Source organism: Phaseolus vulgaris, chromosome 3 (genome assembly GCF_051622355.1).
Source record: "Phaseolus vulgaris cultivar YP4 chromosome 3, ASM5162235v1, whole genome shotgun sequence".
In the NCBI taxonomy this organism is placed as follows: Eukaryota; Viridiplantae; Streptophyta; class Magnoliopsida; order Fabales; family Fabaceae; genus Phaseolus; species Phaseolus vulgaris.
In genome coordinates, this window is record NC_143500.1 from 22,213,444 (window position 1) to 22,231,471 (window position 18,028).

The 18,028-nt window shown below is 36.9% G+C and overlaps 1 pseudogene; it reads left to right on the forward strand.

Annotated features, from left to right (window-relative positions):
- The first annotated feature begins 15,183 nt into the window (after positions 1-15,183).
- On the forward strand, positions 15,184-17,638 carry LOC137839340 (uncharacterized; annotated as a pseudogene).
- Positions 17,639-18,028: the final 390 nt, after the last annotated feature.

An 18,028-nucleotide genomic window follows, 5' to 3' on the forward strand; every position in this document is an offset into this window, starting at 1 on the left:
TTGTGTTGGCCCTTTAAATATTTTAAAGACTCGTGATCACTATGGATGACAAATTCTTTAGACACAAGGTAGTGTTCCCAAGTCTTTAGGGCTCGCACAAGAGCATAGAGCTCTTTGTCATAGGTGGGGTAGTTGAGGGTGGCACCATGGAGTTTTTCACTAAAATAAGCAATGGGGTGTCCACCTTGCAACAAAACCGCACCTATGCCTACTCCCGATGCATCACACTCTATCTCAAAAGTTTTGGAAAAATTTGGAAGAGATAGGATGGGTGCATTGGTGAGTTGAGCTTTTAGCCTTTGAAAGGCTTGCTCATGCTTTTCATTCCAATGCAACATCTTTTTTAACAAGTTCATTCAAAGGAGATGCTAGGCTAGAAAAATTAGGCACAAACCTTCTATAGAAGCTAGCTAACCCATGAAAACTTCTTACATCACTTACATTTTGTGGAGTTGGCCACTCTCGGATGGCTTTGATTTTCTCGGGATCTACATGCACCCCCTTATTGTTTACTATGAAGCCTAAGAAGACTACACTATCTACACAAAAGGTACACTTATCCCTATTTGCAAAAAGACTATTTTTCCTAAGAACTAGAAGAACTTCCCTAAGGTGACTTAGATGGTCTTCTAGGGTTTTACTATATACTAAAATATCATCAAAGTAAACTACTACATATTTACCTATACAATCCCTCAAGGTGTGATTCATAAGCCTCATGAATGTACTTGGGGCATTAGTAAGCCCAAAGGGCATCACCGACCACTCGTATAATCCAAATTTGGTCTTAAAAGCGGTTTTCCACTCATCACCCTCCTTGATTCGAATTTGGTGATATCCACTTTTAAGGTCAATTTTGGAGAATAGAGTTGACCCATGCAATTCATCAAGCGTATCATCAAGCCTTGGAATTGGATGCCTATACTTGATGGTGATGTTGTTGATTGATCGACAATCACAACACATGCGCCATTTTCCATCTTTTTTTGGCACCAACAAGACAGGTACAGCACAAGGGCTTAAGCTCTTTTGAACCCAACCCTTCTCCAACAAGTCTTGAACTTGTGATTCTATCTCCTTAGTTTCCTCGGGGTTGGTTCTATAAGCAGGCCTATTTGGTAGGCTTGCCCCCGGGATAAAGTCAATATGATGTTCTATTCCCCTTAGAGGAGGAAGCCCAATGGGTCCTTCTTGTGAGAATAGATCTTCAAATTCACTCAAAAGATTTTCGATTTGAGGAGGTAAATTCATAAGTTCACTACTTGTGGCAGTGCATGTAAGTGCTCCTTTACACAAGATAAGGCTTGGTTGTTCAACAAGAAGCAAGTTTTCAAAAACGTTTTCAAGAGGCTTTTCTTGTTGACCAACCTTGTGGGAAGGAACACTCTTCTCCCACGCCTTCCTATCCCTAAGGATTTTCTCTTTTTCTAGCGCTTTTTTTTTTTGTTTTCCTCATCCCTCTTTTGCTTCATTTGTATTTGGTCTTTTACCACTTGAGAATGTGGTAAAGGACTAAGTACAAACTTTTTATACTTATGGGTGAAGGAAATTTCGTTAGTGAGACCATCATGCAAGGTTTTCTTATCAAATTGCCATGGTCTCCCTAATAAAATATGACAAGCTTCCATAGGCACTACATCACATAAAACTTTGTCCTTGTAGTTCCCTATGGAAAACTTGATTTCCACTTGCTTGTCTACATGTAGTTCCCCATTTTCATTAAGCCATTGAAGTTTGTAAGGTTTTGGGTGGGGAACCACTTGTAGCTTAAGCTTTTCAACCATCCTAGCACTACAACAATTACAACTAGAACCACTATCCACAATGAGAGAGCATATGTTTTCTAAAACATTTCATCTTGTATGAAATATGTTCTCTCTTTGTGTTTCAATGGATGTGCTAGGGTGATTGTTGAGGGTTCTCCTAATCATAAGCAATTCTCCCTCTAGTGGAGCTACCTTCTCATCCTCTCCCCCTTCCTCTCTCTCACTAGGCTCATCCTCGCCACTAGTGTACTCATCTACACCTTTAAGAAACAAAGTCCTTTGGTTTGGACATTGTGCTTGCACATGCCCCCTACCATAGCACTTAAAACACTTAACATCTCTAGCTCGGATGGGTGGGGTTGAGGTTTCTTTGGTGAAGGGCTTGGTAGGCTCTTTTGGTTTTTCCTTGGATGTACTACCCTCCCTTCTAAACTCTTTCTTGGGATAAAAGCTAGAATAGGGGCTCACCTTTTGACTTGATGTTTTGCGCAAGTTTTGTTGCTCAACTTTAATGCAAAGTTGAACCAAATCATTCAAGTCTTGATAAGGTAAGAGCTCTACTCTATCTCTTATCTCAAGTGATAGGCCACTAAGGAACCTAGCTATGGTGGTTTCCTCCTCTTCTCTAATGGATGCTCTCATCATGTAGAGCTCCATTTTTTGCCTATACTCTTCCACACTCATGTTCTTTTGTTGGAGTCTTTGGAGCTTGTCCATCAACTCCCTATGGTAGTAGGAAGGTATATGTCGACGTCTTAGGGCTCCCCTAAGGTCATTCCAATATGTAATGGAAGGTTCCCTATGAAGACGTCTATCTCTTTCGAGAGAGGTCCACCAATACATGGCGTTCCCTTGGAAACTAAGGGTGGCTAAGGGTACCTTTCGTTCCTCACTTACCCTATGGCAAGCAAAGAGTTGCTCTACCTTCATCTCCCAATCTAGATAGATTTCTACATTTTCCTTTCCATGAAAATGAGGTAGGTCTACTCTAGTTTCCCTTGGCACCTCTTGTTCCCTTTGCCTAGTTCTTCTAGGGGGTGGTTGGTAATAATCATTGATTCTACGGCTTCCCTCCCCTAGAGACTCAATACTTTGAGATGCATGAGTAAGCGTTTTTTTTTATTTTTGTGTTTTTTGTGACTTCTCTTCTTGAGCTTTAGCCAACTCATTGATTTTGTTCTCATTCTCCAATTGTCTAAAAGATATCAATTGTACCGCTTGGGATACTTCTTTTAAAAGAGTTTTCAAAGATTTTACTTCACTTTCTATAGACTTTGGAGAGTGAGAAGAAGAAGACATGGCTAAAACTTTGTGTATATAGGTGTTTTACTTTGAGAAAGTTTAGGAAAGTTAAAGAAGGTAGTTTTCTAGGTAAGGGAGGTGAGTCACAAAGGACTACTTAAGTGCCAAGCCTTTTCCTTGCCAAAAACTATCCCCCAATATCTTCACACAAGACTTTCTCTTAGTGAAACACTTAGAACACAAATAAGTTGAGAAATAAATGCAAGAAAACAATGTAAGCTAACTATGCAACAAAGCTAGTCGGTTTTGCACACAAATTAAACAAAGTTAAACATGCAAAGCGTAGCTATGAAAGCAAAAGAAAAGCAATTACAAACAAGTAACAATTACTAATCAAGAATGCTATACTATTCGGCCCTAGGTGAGGCTTCTTGGACACTTTGAGCCCTTGAAGACACACTCACCGTCTAAAACGTAATTAACAAGGTAATTAACAATAAACCAAGTTGCAAAGGAAATAAGAGAACTCCCTTTGTTGATCCTCTTTTGGTTAGTGCACTCCCTTGTTGTCTTTGATTGTTGATCTTCCAAGTGTTTGTAGTGTTTATTTCAAGAATGCTTGTTTCGGCTTTGGCCTTGTCTTCTCCTTAGAATGATGGTCTTTAATGCTCCAATTTCCAGCACCTAGCAAAGGGCTAAACCTTAACCAAATCAAGTTCCCATTCACATAAGCACCAAAGAAGAATAAATTCCAGCACCCAAATTAGAGGTCAAAGAACAAAAGCAAGAAACAAATTTAATTGAATAAAACAGTACCACCAAAAGGATTTAGATTATGACAACTAGAAAGAGAGTCAAGTAATTAAAGCAAACAAATAAAGGTACTCAATTAAAGGTTGGCACACAAAAGAATTCCTAAAGAAAAGCACTAGATTAGATGACCAAATAAAAAAAACAGCACCATTGGAAAATGTTGTGGGCCAGAAAACGTGTTTGTTCCCCGATTTATGCTGAGCTGTATTTTTAGAATTTGGCTCTGAAATTTGTTATGCAAGATATTCAGGATCTTATCTAAAATCTGGCTTTGGAATCACTCAAAACGGATGCACCATTTTTTTTTAATAAATTTTGCAAATTTGGTGTTCGGTTAGGCCAGCTGGAGCGCTTCAGATTTGCACTCTGATTTTAAAAGATTTATCATTTTTTTTCTGTTGCTTCTTTTGACCTAATTCTTTTTTTGTCCTTTCTATAACACTTTAAACTTGCATTTTCCAGAGAATCAAAATTTTCCTATGAGTGGAAATATTTTTCTGGGTTAAAACAGCCAAAACAGAGAAGGTGAAAACAGGGGAATCTGAAAACTGGAAACAAAAACAGCAAGATACCAAAGTTTAGACACAATGGAAATTTGTGAAATAGAATTGTGTAGGATCTAAACACAATATGAACTCAAACTAAAAATTAAAAAGGCACCAAAGGAGCAAAGAACAGCAGATTCAAGCAAATAAAGAGACCCAAAATCAAGAAACAATTAAGCCAAATAAAAGGACTACTATGAATTGTTGACAATATGGATGAACATGACTTGACAAAACATGTATAGATTCAGAAAATTAAAGACTCAAAGCATAATATGAACCAAATAAGGAAAGCAATAAAGACTCAAAAGCCTAAAAGAAAATAGCAACACAAAGGTGTATGGAATCCTATCACAAATTGCACAAGAAATTGTTCAAGATCAATTGAACAAGAGTGCTTCGGTTGGATCTTCCACAAAGCACACCAAGAACAAATTAAAATGTAAAAAACAGCAAGACAAGTAAGGAAAGTAAATGACAATATGAAATAAAGAAGAACTAAAATTGAAAAGACAAGGAGCTACTCATCTTGAAGAACCAAAGCTCATGATACCAAATGATGGCATTTTCATGAAGTTCTTCTTGAATCAATGTAGAGTATGGGGCGGAAGCAATGAATGAGAGTGAGCAAGATCCTCCTAAGAGTGGTGTTGATCTTGTAGGTGCATGATAGGTATGGGTATTGAGTGGTTCGGCCAGCTCAAGGGAAAAGATGAAGGAATTGAAGTTTAGAGCCTAGGATTCTAGGGAGAAGCAAAGTTGAGCACAAATGGGCAGCATAACTTTACTCACAATAAACTTGCAAAATACATGAGATAGCCTCCCTATTTATAGGCTATTTGGGACGTAAAACCTAAGCTAATACATAATGAAATGTAAACCAAATGAAATGCAAGCCTAGGCCATGTGCCATGACCGGTCACACCTAGCAAAGTTCTAGAATGTTTCATTCAAATGTGCTTTCTACACTACCCTATCTACTAAGTACCCCTATTGGGCCTTGATGCAACATATACAAGGCTTTCTCTCTTCCATCCGTGGCTTCATCCATTTGTGCTTGTACATGCTTAGCCATTGATCTTGTGAGGGGACCTAGACGGTCTAGTTCCACACCTAGACGCTCCATAGGTAGCTTCCCTTCTTCACGGCCTAGACGCTCATTCCTTGGAGCTAGACGCTCTCCTTGGTCTAGACGCTCTTCATGGTGTGGGCTTTGGCTCCCATGGCTAGATGTGCTTGGCCGTCCTCCATCATGTAGGCTCCTCCTTTTATAGGCTAAGGAGGACCATAATGCAACCCTAATGCTAGCCAAATGAAATGTAAATGTGAAGCACATGGGTGCACAAATGAGCACATGGGGAGGGGTGTGTCTAGTTTTTATGCTCACCCCCTCCATGGGCTTTCTAGACCGGCCTTGGTAAATTTAGAGGTTTTTTTAGAAACTCTAAGTTTACCTAGGTTGGTGTTTTAGGTGCCAAAATTAATTCTAAGAAAATTACAAATAAAGTTCCTATGCTAATTTTGACAAGAAATTAAAGTCTACTCTACACTAGAGTTTATGGCATTTGAACATGTAAAAGAACGTCTTCTTGGATCCTCTTGGCCATAACTCTATGGTTGGCCTAAATCTACCCTTTGGTGGGCTTGCATGTGGGCTTGTGCTTGGGCCTCTTCCATCATCCCCTCCCTCTTGAAAAGGATTTGTCCTCAAATCCATTGCTTCTTCTTCTTCATGGCTAGGGGAATGGATGTGGCTGGATGGTGTCCATCATCTCCTTCTCCTTGAGAAGATCTATCCTCAGATCTAGAGATTTGATCTCGAATAGTAGCCTCTTGCTTCTTCAACTATGCTTGCCCTCCCGGATCAAACGTCCACCTAGGGGAATTATCAAATAAAGCAAATGAGTTAGTTGAAGCAGTTATATACAAATCAATTTTATGAAGTTGCCATTTTTGTTTTTCTTTTGTTTTTGGAAACTTTTTACAATATTTCTCTTTTGATGGTTGCATGTGTTCTCTAATCCTCTCATGCTTTGTAAAATTTTCAATAGTGGTTACTTGTTCCTTAGGCATAATTCCTTTAGGAAGTGGTAACAACACAAAAAGAGAAAGAGGACTATGTTCACATACAACTTCAAATGTACAAATATTAGTAGTCTTGTGGACTACTCTATTGTATGCATGCTCAATAGAAAAAGGATACTCATCCCAAGAATTGTGGTTGTCTTTCATGATTTCTCTAGGCATAGTAACAAGAGCTATGTTTTCAATTTTATTTTGACCATTCTTTTGAGGATGATAAGAATTTGAAAAGGACAACTTAGTTGCAAGTTTTTCCAAGAGAATCCTCAAATGATGGTTTTCAAATTTTGGAGCTCTATCCAACACTAAGTTTGAAGAGAAATCATGAAGACTTGTCACTTCTTTAAGGAAGAGTTTATCCATGTCCATGAAAATGGAATCAAAACCTTTTGTTGTCCTAGGAAGATCTAATATGAAATTTAGGCTTATGTCTTCCCAAGGATCATTTGCAAAAGGTGAAGGAGTATAGAGTTCATGAGAAATCGCCCTAGATGTATTTTTAAAACACGGAATGTATCTAGGGTAATGTCTTTGAACATCTTTTCTCATGGGTGACAATAATTTTCCTTTTAAAAGCTCTAGAGTTTTATCAACTCTAATTTGACCCATGAGTTCTTCTTCATGAAGAATTTCTCTTTTATGTGTGAAGGTAGTCTCGTTGATACAACCTTTGTTCATGGAAATTTCAATTCTTTGCAAAGGTTGTCTCAATAAGACATGACAAGTTTCTTTAGGCACTACTTCACATAAAAAATTGTCTTTGTAGATGCCTATAGATGACTTGACCTTCACTTGGTGATATCTTGGCATGTATGTAAAATAATCTACTATATTTTTATCTATGCAAGCCTTTTTTAAGGATTCTTCTTTTTTTTCTAGGCTTGCAAGTGTTCCTTTACAAAAGGTAAGGCTAGGTTGTTCAACAAGAGGTATATTTTCAAATGTATTTTCAACTTTTCCTTCTTGTTGAATGACCTTGTGGGAAGGAACACTCTTCTCCCACGCCTTTTGTTTCCCAAGGGTTTTCTCTTGCTTTTCTATTTTTACATTTTCTTCACTCTCACTAGCTTCTTTTTCTTGGCTACTATTCTCATCTTTGTCCCTTAAGATCATAGATCTTTCATTGAAACATTGAGATGCTAATTGATCATTGCCAAGGTATTCTAAACATGGAATTTCTCTAGCTTGAGTGTGAGAGATATGCTTGGTTAGGTTTTCTTGTCTCTCTTTCCTAGCTCTCCTAGGGAATTGTAGATGATATTCATTTTTCCTAAGACTTTCTTCCCCAAGATAATCATGATGTTTAGAGCTAGATACATGAGAATGTAATTTTTTTGAAAATTGAGACTTCTCATTCTTTGCTTTAGTCAAAACATTAAGTTTAGTCTCACTCTCCAATTGTCTATAAGCAATTGATTGCACAGTTTGTGAAACTTCTTTCAAAAGAGTTTTTAAAGATTTTAATTCACTTCCAATAGACTTTGTAGAATGAGAAGAAGAAGACATGGCTAAAGCTTTGTGTATACAAGTATTTTACTTTGAGAAAACTTAGGAAAGTCAAAGAAGGTAGTTTTCCAAGTAAGGGAGGTGAGTCACAAAGGACTACTAAAATACCAAGCCTTTGCCTTAGCCAAAAACTATCCCTCAATGTCTTCACACAAAACTTTCTCTTAGTAAACCACTTAGAACACAATTAAGTTGAGAAATCAAATTTTCAATGAAAGAAAACAATGCAAGCTACTAATCAACAAAGCTAGTCGGTTTAACACAAACTTAATAAAATAACCATGCAAAGCGTCACTAACTAAGCAATAGAAAAACAATTACAAACAATTAACAATTGCTAATTAAGAATTCTATACTAGTCGGCCCTAGGTGAGGCTTCTTGGACACTTTGAGCCCTTGAAGACACACTCACCGTCTAAATCGTAATTAAGAGGTAATTAACACAAATTAAGTTGCAAGGAAATTAAGAAAACTCCCTTTGTTGATCCTCTTTTTGCTAAATGCACTTCCTTGTTGTCTTTGCTTGTTGGCCCTCCAAGTGTTTGTAGTGTTTTTCAAGAAAGCTTGTTTCGGTCTTGGATTTGTTTCCCCTTAGAATGAAGGTTTTAATTCTCCAATTCCAGCACCTATCAAAAGACTAGACCTTACCCAAGTCAAGTTTCCATTCAATTAAGCACCAAAGGAGAAATAAATTCCAGCACCAAATTAGAGGTCAAAGAACAAAAGCAAGAAACAATGTAATTGAATAAAACAGTACCACCAAAAGGAGTTAGATTATGACAACTAGAAAGAGGTCCAAGAAATATTAAGCAAGCAAATAAAAGGTACCAAAATAAAGGTAGGCACACAAAAGAATCCTAAGCATAGCACTAGAATTAGATGACCAAATAAAAAAAAACAGCACCACTGGAAAATGTTGTGGGCCAGAAACGTGTTTTTCCCAAATTTATGCTGAGCTGTGTTTTTAAGATATGATTCTGAAATTTGATATGCAAGATATTCAAGATCTTAGCTAAAATCTGGCTTTGGAATCACTCAAAACGCATGCACCAATTTTGTTTTAATAAATTTTGCAATTTTGGTGTTCAGTTACGCCAGCTGTAGCGCCTCAGATTTGCACACTGATTTTAAAAGATTTATCATTTTTTTTTCTGTTGATTCTTTTGAACTAATTCTTTTTTTGTCCTTTCTATAACACTTCAAAATTGCATATTCCATAGAATCAAAATTTTCCTATGAGTGAAAATATTTTTCTGGAACAAAACAGCCAGCATAGAAAATTTGAAACAGGGGATTCTGGAAACTGGAAACAAAAACAGCAAGAGACCAAAATTTAAACACAATGGAGTTTGTGAAATAGAATTGTGTAGGATATAAACACAATATGAACTCAAACTAAAATTAAAAAGGCACCAAAAGATCAAAGAACAGCAGATTCAAAGCAATTAAAGATACCCAAAATCAAGAAACAATCCAGCCAAATAAAGGACTACTAAGAATTGTTGACATTGTGGATGAACATGACTGACAAAACATATAAGATTCAGAAATTAAAGACTCAAAAGCATAATATGAACTAAATAAGAAAGCAATAAAGACTCAAAAGCCTAAAAGAAAATAGCAACTCAAAGGTGTATGGAATCCTATCACAATTTGCACAAGAACTTGTTCAAGATCAATTGAACAAAAGTGCTTCGGTTGGATCTTCCACAAAGCACACCAAAACAAATTAAAATGCAAAAAACAGCAAGACAATTATGGAAATAAGATAAACAACATGAAATAAAGAAGAAATAGAAATGAAAAGACCAAAAGCAACTCATCTTGAAGAACACAAGCTCATGATACCAAATGATGGCAAATTTCATGAAGGTCTTCTTGAATCATGTAAGAAAATGGTGCGGAAGCTATGGAGGTGTGTGTGCAAGATCCTCCTAAGAGTGATGTTGATCTTGAAGGTTCATGGTGTGTATGAATATTGGGAGGTTCGGCCAGCCCAAGGAAAGGTGAAGGATGTGAAGTTTAGAGCCTAGAATTCTAGGGAGAAGCAAAGCTTGGCACAGATTGGCAGCATAACTTTACTCACAATAAACTTGAAAATACAAGGTGTAGGCTCCTCCTTTTATAGGCTAAGGAGGACCATAATGCAACCCTAATGCTAGCCAAATGAAATGTAAATGTGAAGCACATGGGTGCACATGGCACATGGGTGCACAAATGAGCACATAGGGAGGGGTGTGTGTAGTTTTTATGCTCACCCCCTCCATGGGCTTTCTAGACCGGCCTTGGTAAATTTAGAGGTTTTTTTAGAAACTCTAAGTTTACCTAGGTTGGTGTTTTAGGTGCCAAAATTAATTCTAAGAAAATTACAAATAAAGTTCCTATGCTAATTTTGACAAGAAATTAAAGTCTAATCTACACTAGAGTTTATGGCATTTGAACATGTAAAAGAACGTCTTCTTGGATCCTCTTGGCCATAACTCTATGGTTGGCCCAAATCTACCCTTTGGTGGGCTTGCATGTGGGCTTGTACTTGGGCCTCTTCCATCAAGTGTGAATCCCGATTCATCAATTTTAACCCCACTTTTATTGTCAACCCATTTACACTTGAAAACTGGAACGGAAAACTTAGTGTAGTCAACCTCCTGATGGAAGACGCCCCAGCACCAACCCATTGAAAGGCCACTAAAATGCTACATTGAGGCAACCACTAGAGTCATAGTCAAAGAGGGGTAAAGAGGACACATTTTTACATGTCATAGACTCTAGTGTGTGATAATTCTTCTTACTTTTCTAGTCAAAGTAGCATAGTTTAAATCTTTTTGTAAATATGATGAAACATGCAAAGTGGTACTTAAAAGGCTAAACCTAAGTTTAATTAGAAATATCCATTTCTAAGTAAACTTAGGACCAGCCCAATTAGCTAGACCTAATGGGCGTAAATTCTAGACCAACCACACAAGGAAGGATTCTAGAACCTACCTCCATTTAGGTGCCACTTCTCACATGTGCCATCACTTTGATTTTTCCCTCCTTTTTCTCTTAACAAATCCGGCCATGTGAAGCCTAGGCACACCCATGTGCTAACGTCTCCCATGTGCTCCCATGTGCTCACATTTGCATGTAATTTGGCTAGCATTTACTTTTCATTTACATGTACATTTACGGTCCTCCAAGGCTATTTAAGGAGGAGCCTACCTCATGTAATTCTAAGATTATTTTGAGTATTGAAATGCTGTCAAATTTGAGCCATTCATACTCTCTTGCCTAAATCTCCCTAGATTTAGGGCTTTAATCTTCAATCCTTTCACCAACCAAAGGGAGTTGGTCGAACCTCTCCTATTTCCCTACTCTTCATGCACCTCAAAGGCTACCAAACCTCCTAGGAGAGCCTTGATCCACCTACAACCCATTAAGCTTCTGCAAACCACCCAAAAACCGTAAAAGAGAAGAGCTCAATGCTATCACCTCCCATATCTCTTCTATAAACCCATAGTATGTCATTGATCCAAGTACTGGATTTGTATCTTTCAAAGTCAAAAACTGCATTGACTCAGCTTCAAGAGTGACACTAGAATTTTGAACTGTACTCTTTTCATCCATGGACTTCGTGTAAAATATACAATTATTCACTTCGTACGTTGTACATGAGATGACATCAAACTTCAATCCAGCAGCCAACCAGGTCAAGGTCTCTGATGCCGTTGAATCCTTGAACACCTCGTCTTTAAACCAAGACATGAAAGTTCTATTATGTTCCATCAAGACCCATTTTTCTGCTTGTCTTGGGTTATTTGCCTTCACAATGGCTTTATGAGCTTCTATGTAAGGTATAACTTTATCTGTGTTATTCAATATGTACAAATGTGCTTGCAAGACTTCTGATCGAGATTTGCTTACAATATTCACACCACGTAAACATTTACTTGTAGAACGCCTGTGGTGCCATGAATTAGCTGGAAAACCAATTGGATTTCCTTTTGTCATGTACTCTGAACAAAATTCAATACTTTCTTCAGCTATGTACCTTTCAATCATTGAAGCCTCTGGACGATAATGATTTTTCACATAACCTTTCAAAATTTTCATATACCGCTCAACAGGATACATCCATCTTAAGTACACTGGTCCACACAATCTAACCTCTCTTACCAGATGCACCACTAGATGAACCATGATGTCAAAAAGATGGAGGAAAAAACATCTCCAATTCACACAAGATAACAACAATTTCATTTTGAAGTTCATCTAGTTTTGATGGATCAATGACTTTACAACAAATGGAAGAGAAGAATGAGCACAAACGGGTTATGGTATGTCTAACATTTTTTGGTAAGATCCCACGGATAGCTACCGGCAACAACTGTTGCATCAAGATGTGGCAATCATGAGACTTCAACCCAATTAACTTCAAATCTGGCATTGACACTAGGCTATTCACATTTGAGGAATGTCCTTATGGCACTTTCACACCCTTTAGACATTGACAAAAACTAATTTTTTCATCTTTTGACATTATGTAACAGGCTGGGGGCAAATATGTACACTTACCCATTTCTATGGGTGCCAACTCGCCGCGTATGTTCATCTCAATCAAATCTAAATGAGCATTTAGACCATCCTTCGTCTTCCTGTTAATGTTAAGAAGTGTACCAATTAAGCTATTACACACATTCTTCTCAACATGCATTACATCTATACAATGTCTGACTTCTAACCTCAACCAGTACGGAAGATCAAAGAAGATTGATTTCTTCTTCCAAATGTTTATCACAAATGACTTTTTTTTTTACTTACCGAAGGTGTGGTCTATGTTACCGGTTAATGGAGTTGGTGGACCACTAGCCTCTTGGTGTCCATTAAAGGCTTTTTTCAATCTCTGGTAAGGATGATGACTTCTAAGAAACCTCCGATGCCGAAAATATATTGTCTTCCTTCCATGTTTCAATTGTTAAGAAGCAATGTCTTCTTCGCATATTGGACATGCTTTATGACCCTTAACACTATAACCTGATAAGTTACCATATGCCGGAAAGTCATTGATGGTGCAAAATAACATGGCATGAAGCTTGAAAGTTTCATTAGCAAATCTGTCAAATACTTCAACACCCTAGTCCCAGATTAACTTCAAATCTTCAATTAGAGGACTTAGATAAACATCAATATCATTCCCTGGTTGTTTCGGACCGGATATCATCATAGACAACATCATGTATTTTCGTTTCATGCACAATCCAGGAGGTAAGTTGTAAAAAACTAGTAAAACAGGCCATGAATTGTGATTTGTACTCATATTACCAAACAGATTCATTCCGTCTGTAGCTAAACCAAGTCGGATATTTCTTGATTCTTTACCAAACTTTGGAAACTCGTCATCAAATTTCTTCCACTGAATAAAATCAGCTGGATGTCAGTACATGCCATCACATTTCCTCTCATCTACATGCCATCTAAGATTCTTAGCATCGTTTGGGTTTGCAAACAAACGCTTCATCCTTGGAATGATGGGAAGATACCACATAACCTTCATTGGGGGTCCATGCTTTTCTATATCTTCAATAGTATCATCATCTTTTTGTTTCAACTTATAACGTGATAACCCACACCTCGGACAACTTTTCAACAATTCAAAATCTTTCCGGTATAATATACAATCATTAGGAGATGCATGTATCTTTTTATACTCCATACTCATTGGACAAAGAATCTTTTTGGCCTCATAATTATCCAAACCCAAGGGCCACGCACAACAAGATTGGAATATTAAAATAAAATAATATTATTATTTTATTTGGAGTTAGGATTTGAACTCAGAACCAAGTACAGAGTATCAACCTAACCACTGGGACAAATGATCATTCTTGAAATATAAGGATTGTAGTATCGTCTTATTTTCTTACAAACAAGAAAAGACCTTTGTAATTTATACACTATTGAAACTCATATTAGAGGGACGAATATTTTGATAATTTTAGAGAGTGTTTCTCTGCTAGGGTTTTTCCCTGTATCTTGCGATCTTATCAAGAATCCACCAATTCTTGTGGCGATCATCCTTAGGCTTATCAAACTTTGTTTGTGGCGCCTTCTTTTATCCAGGTTTTTATTGTTACTGTTTTGAATTTATTTCGTTCCGTAACCCTAACTTCCCAATTTTATTGCCATGTCTATTTGGATTCATATCAGTTGGTATTCAGAGCAAAGGTTTGAGTCATAATATAATTGTGCATCCTGAATTTTTTTTTCCCCTCATTACTGTTCACGGTACTGTTCACGGGGTACTGTTCATTTATTTATTTTTTAATTAAAGCAGAAACAGAAAAAAATAGAAAAAAAGAGAAGAGAAATAAAAAGGAAGAAGAAGAGGAAAACAAAAATAGAAAAAAAAAGAACAAGAGGAAAACAGAAAAAAAAAATAGTTCTTATTCAGTGCATACTTGGTGTTTGTTAAAAGTTCTAAAAGTGTCCTGTCTACATATTTTATTTTCTCTATATATTGTTTTTGCTTGCTGTTTTTTTAATTGTCTTGCTTGTTTGTTGATAGTGAAATTGTTCTTCACTATTTTGTTCTTTACTATTAATTTTAATTAATTCTGATTGCTACTTTTGAAAGTGATTCTGGATTATTGATCGCTTGATTCTTGTAAGAACCTTAACTAGAGAAAGAGTGGTAAAAGGCAGTGTGATCATTAGAAAAAAGCCTTATTGTGTGAAACACGAGTGTTGAGTGTAAACACGTGAGAAAGTGGTGTGAGGCCCAAACTTATTGTTATTTGTAATCTGTTTACTTGAGCATGGCAGGGGAACCGTCAGATAGTGGATTGTCTCAACTACAGATGCAAGCCTTAACACAACACTTGCACAGGATAATGAAACAACAAAGTGATGGACTCCATGAGAGGTTGGATCAAATGGAGCAAGCACAACAAGTAAATCCAGAAAATAGAGTAGGAGATGGGAGGAGGAGAAGAGAAAATGATGGAGAATAAAGAACTCTGAGAATTGATGGAATAAAATTAAATATTCCCACATTCAATGGGAAAAGTGATCCTGATGCTTACTTGGAGTGGGAAATTAAAGTGGAGCATGTGTTTGCTTGCAATGAGTACAATGAGGAGCAGAAGATGAAGTTGGCAGCAGCTGAATTTTCAGCTTATGCTTTAACTTGGTGGAATAAATACCAAAGGCAGAGAATTAGATATGAGGAACCCATGGTGAAGACTTGGGCAGAAATGAAAAGGATTATGAGGAAGAGATATATTCCAGCAAGCTACAATAGGGATTTGCAACTCAAACTTCAAAGAATGACTCAAGGGAATAGAAGTGTGGAGGAGTATTTTAAAGAGATGGAGGTGACCATGATTAGAGCTGGAAAGAATGAAGAAAATGAAGCAATCATGGCAAGAGTTTTGAATGGATTGAATCATGATATTAGGGATGTTGTGGAGCTGCAAGAGTATGTTGACATGAAAGAGTTGTTGCACAAGGCTAACCAAGTAGAACAACAACTCAAGAGGAAGGGAATCATGAGGAGTTCTAACAATAATAAAAATTTCAATTGGAAGGATAAGGCGATGAAGGATAAAGGAGTTCCCTCAAGTTCAGTCACATCTTCAAGTGGGAAGTCACCTCATAGATATAGTAACTCACCACCTAAAAGGAAAACAAGTGAGGTAAAATGTTTCAAATGCTTGGGAAGAGGACATTATGCTTCAGAATGTCCAACAAAAAAAATATGATCAGTTTATCAAAGACACAAATAGTCAGTGAACCTTCAAGTGAAGAAGAGAAGGAAGAGGTAGAGGTGGAGTTGGATACATTGGAGGGTGATTTGTTGATGATTTGAAGGCTTATGGGAAGCAAAATGCAAGCTTTGGACCAAACCCAAAGGGAAAATATTTTCCATACTAGATGTTCCATTCAAGGGAAAATATGTTCACTCATAGTTGATGGAGGAAGTTGCACCAATGTAGCTAGCTCAAGACTAGTTACCAAATTGAATTTGGAGACAAAACCGCACCCAAGGCCATACAAGCTTCAATGGCTTAGTGAAGATGGAGAGATGACAGTGAGTAAGCAAGTGGAGGTGAACCTATCCATAGGACAATATAATGACAATGTCTTGTGTGATGTGGTTCCAATGGAGGCAACTCACATTTTGTTAGGGAGACCGTGGCAGTTTGACACCAAGGCTATTCATGATGGTTTCACCAATAAAATCTCTTTCATGCAGAATAATAAGAAGATCATTCTCAAACCCTTATCTCCTAGAGAGGTGTGTGAGGATCAAATCAAATTGAGAGAAAAGAGAGTCCAAGAGAAAAGAGAGATGAGTGAAACACCTAAACAGAGCAAGAGTGAAACACCTAAAAAGAGAGAAACACATGAGAGAAAAATGAGTGGATTACTGAAAGTGAATGAAGTGAAAAAGTTGCTACTTTCTAGCAAACCTCTTTATTTACCTTATTGCAAAAACAACACTTTGGTTGCTGACCATTCTAACCAAATTAATTTTCTTCCTAGTGTTGATTCTGTTTTGCAGGAAATCCAAACTCAAGTTGAAGAATTGATGAACAAAAGATGGGTACAAGAGACCATGAGCCCATGTGTTGTTCCATTAATTTTGGTGCCTAAATATGATGGTTATTGGAGGATGTGCAGAGATTGCAGAGCACTCAATAACATTACCATTAAGTATAAACACCATATTCCCAGGTTAGATGATTTAATGGATGAATTGTATGGTGGTTGTATATTTTCAAAAATTGACTTAAGAAGTGGTTGCCATCAAATTAGGATTAGGAATGGGAATGAATGGAAAACTGTCTTTACAACAAAATATGGATTGTATGACTGGCGTGTGTTGCTATTTGGGCTAACAAATGCCTCAAGCACTTTTATGAGATTAATGAACTATGTTTTGAGAGAATTTTTGGGCAAATTTGTTGTGGTGTATTTTGATGACATCTTGATCTATAGCACTAGTTTGGAATTACATGAGGAACATTTGTGTGCTGTTTTGAATGTTCTTAGAAAAGAAAAGTTGTATGCTAATCTTGATAAATGCAGATTTTGTACTGAACAAATTGCGTTCTTGGATTTTGTGGTAAGTGCCAAAGGAGTTCAGGTAGATTATGAAAAAGTGAAGGCTATCCAAGAATTATGTTTATATTTAATGTTGAGTTTGCTTACAATATGGTTGTTGACAGCACATCGAATTGTGATCCATTTGAAATTTTGTATGGATTAAATCCTTTAACTCCAATATATTTGTTAACTATGCCTAACATTTCTGTTTTAAAGCATAAAGATACACAGGCAAAGGTTGACTATGTGAGAAAGCAACATAAAAAGGTTGAAGCACAAGTTAAAGGAAAAGGTGAATGTTCTTCTAAACAAGTTAACAAAGGACGAAAGAAAGTAATCTTTGATCCTGGAGATGGGGTCTGGGTACACATGAGGAAAGAAATGTTAACTAGACAAAGAAAATCCAAGCTCCAATCTAGACGGGATGGACCTTTTCAAGTGTTAGAAATTATTAATGACAATGCCTACAAGATTGATCTTTCAAGTAAGTACAATATGAGTAGCACTTTTAATGTGTCTGATTTGTCTCCTTTTATTGGAGGTGATAAAGCTTTGGATTTAACTTCAAGTCTTTCTCAACCTAACCACTGGGACAAATGATCATTCTTGAAATATAAGGATTGTAGTATCGTCTTATTTTCTTACAAATAAGAAAAGACCTTTGTAATTTATACACTGTTGAAACTCATATTAGAGGGACGAATATTTTGATAATTTTAGAGAGTGTTTCTCTGCTAGGGTTTTTCCCTGTATCTTGCGATCTTATCAAGAATCCACCAATTCTTGTGGCGATCATCCTTAAGCTTATCAAATTTTGTTTGTGGCGCCTTCTTTTATCCAAGTTTTTATTGTTACTGTTTTGAATTTATTCCGTTCCGTAACCCTAAATTCCCAATTTTATTGTCATGTCTATTTGGATTCATATCAATGACCACTATTAATCGCGTTACGTTGTGCAAATTGTATAAATTCTTCTACTCCTCTTTCGTA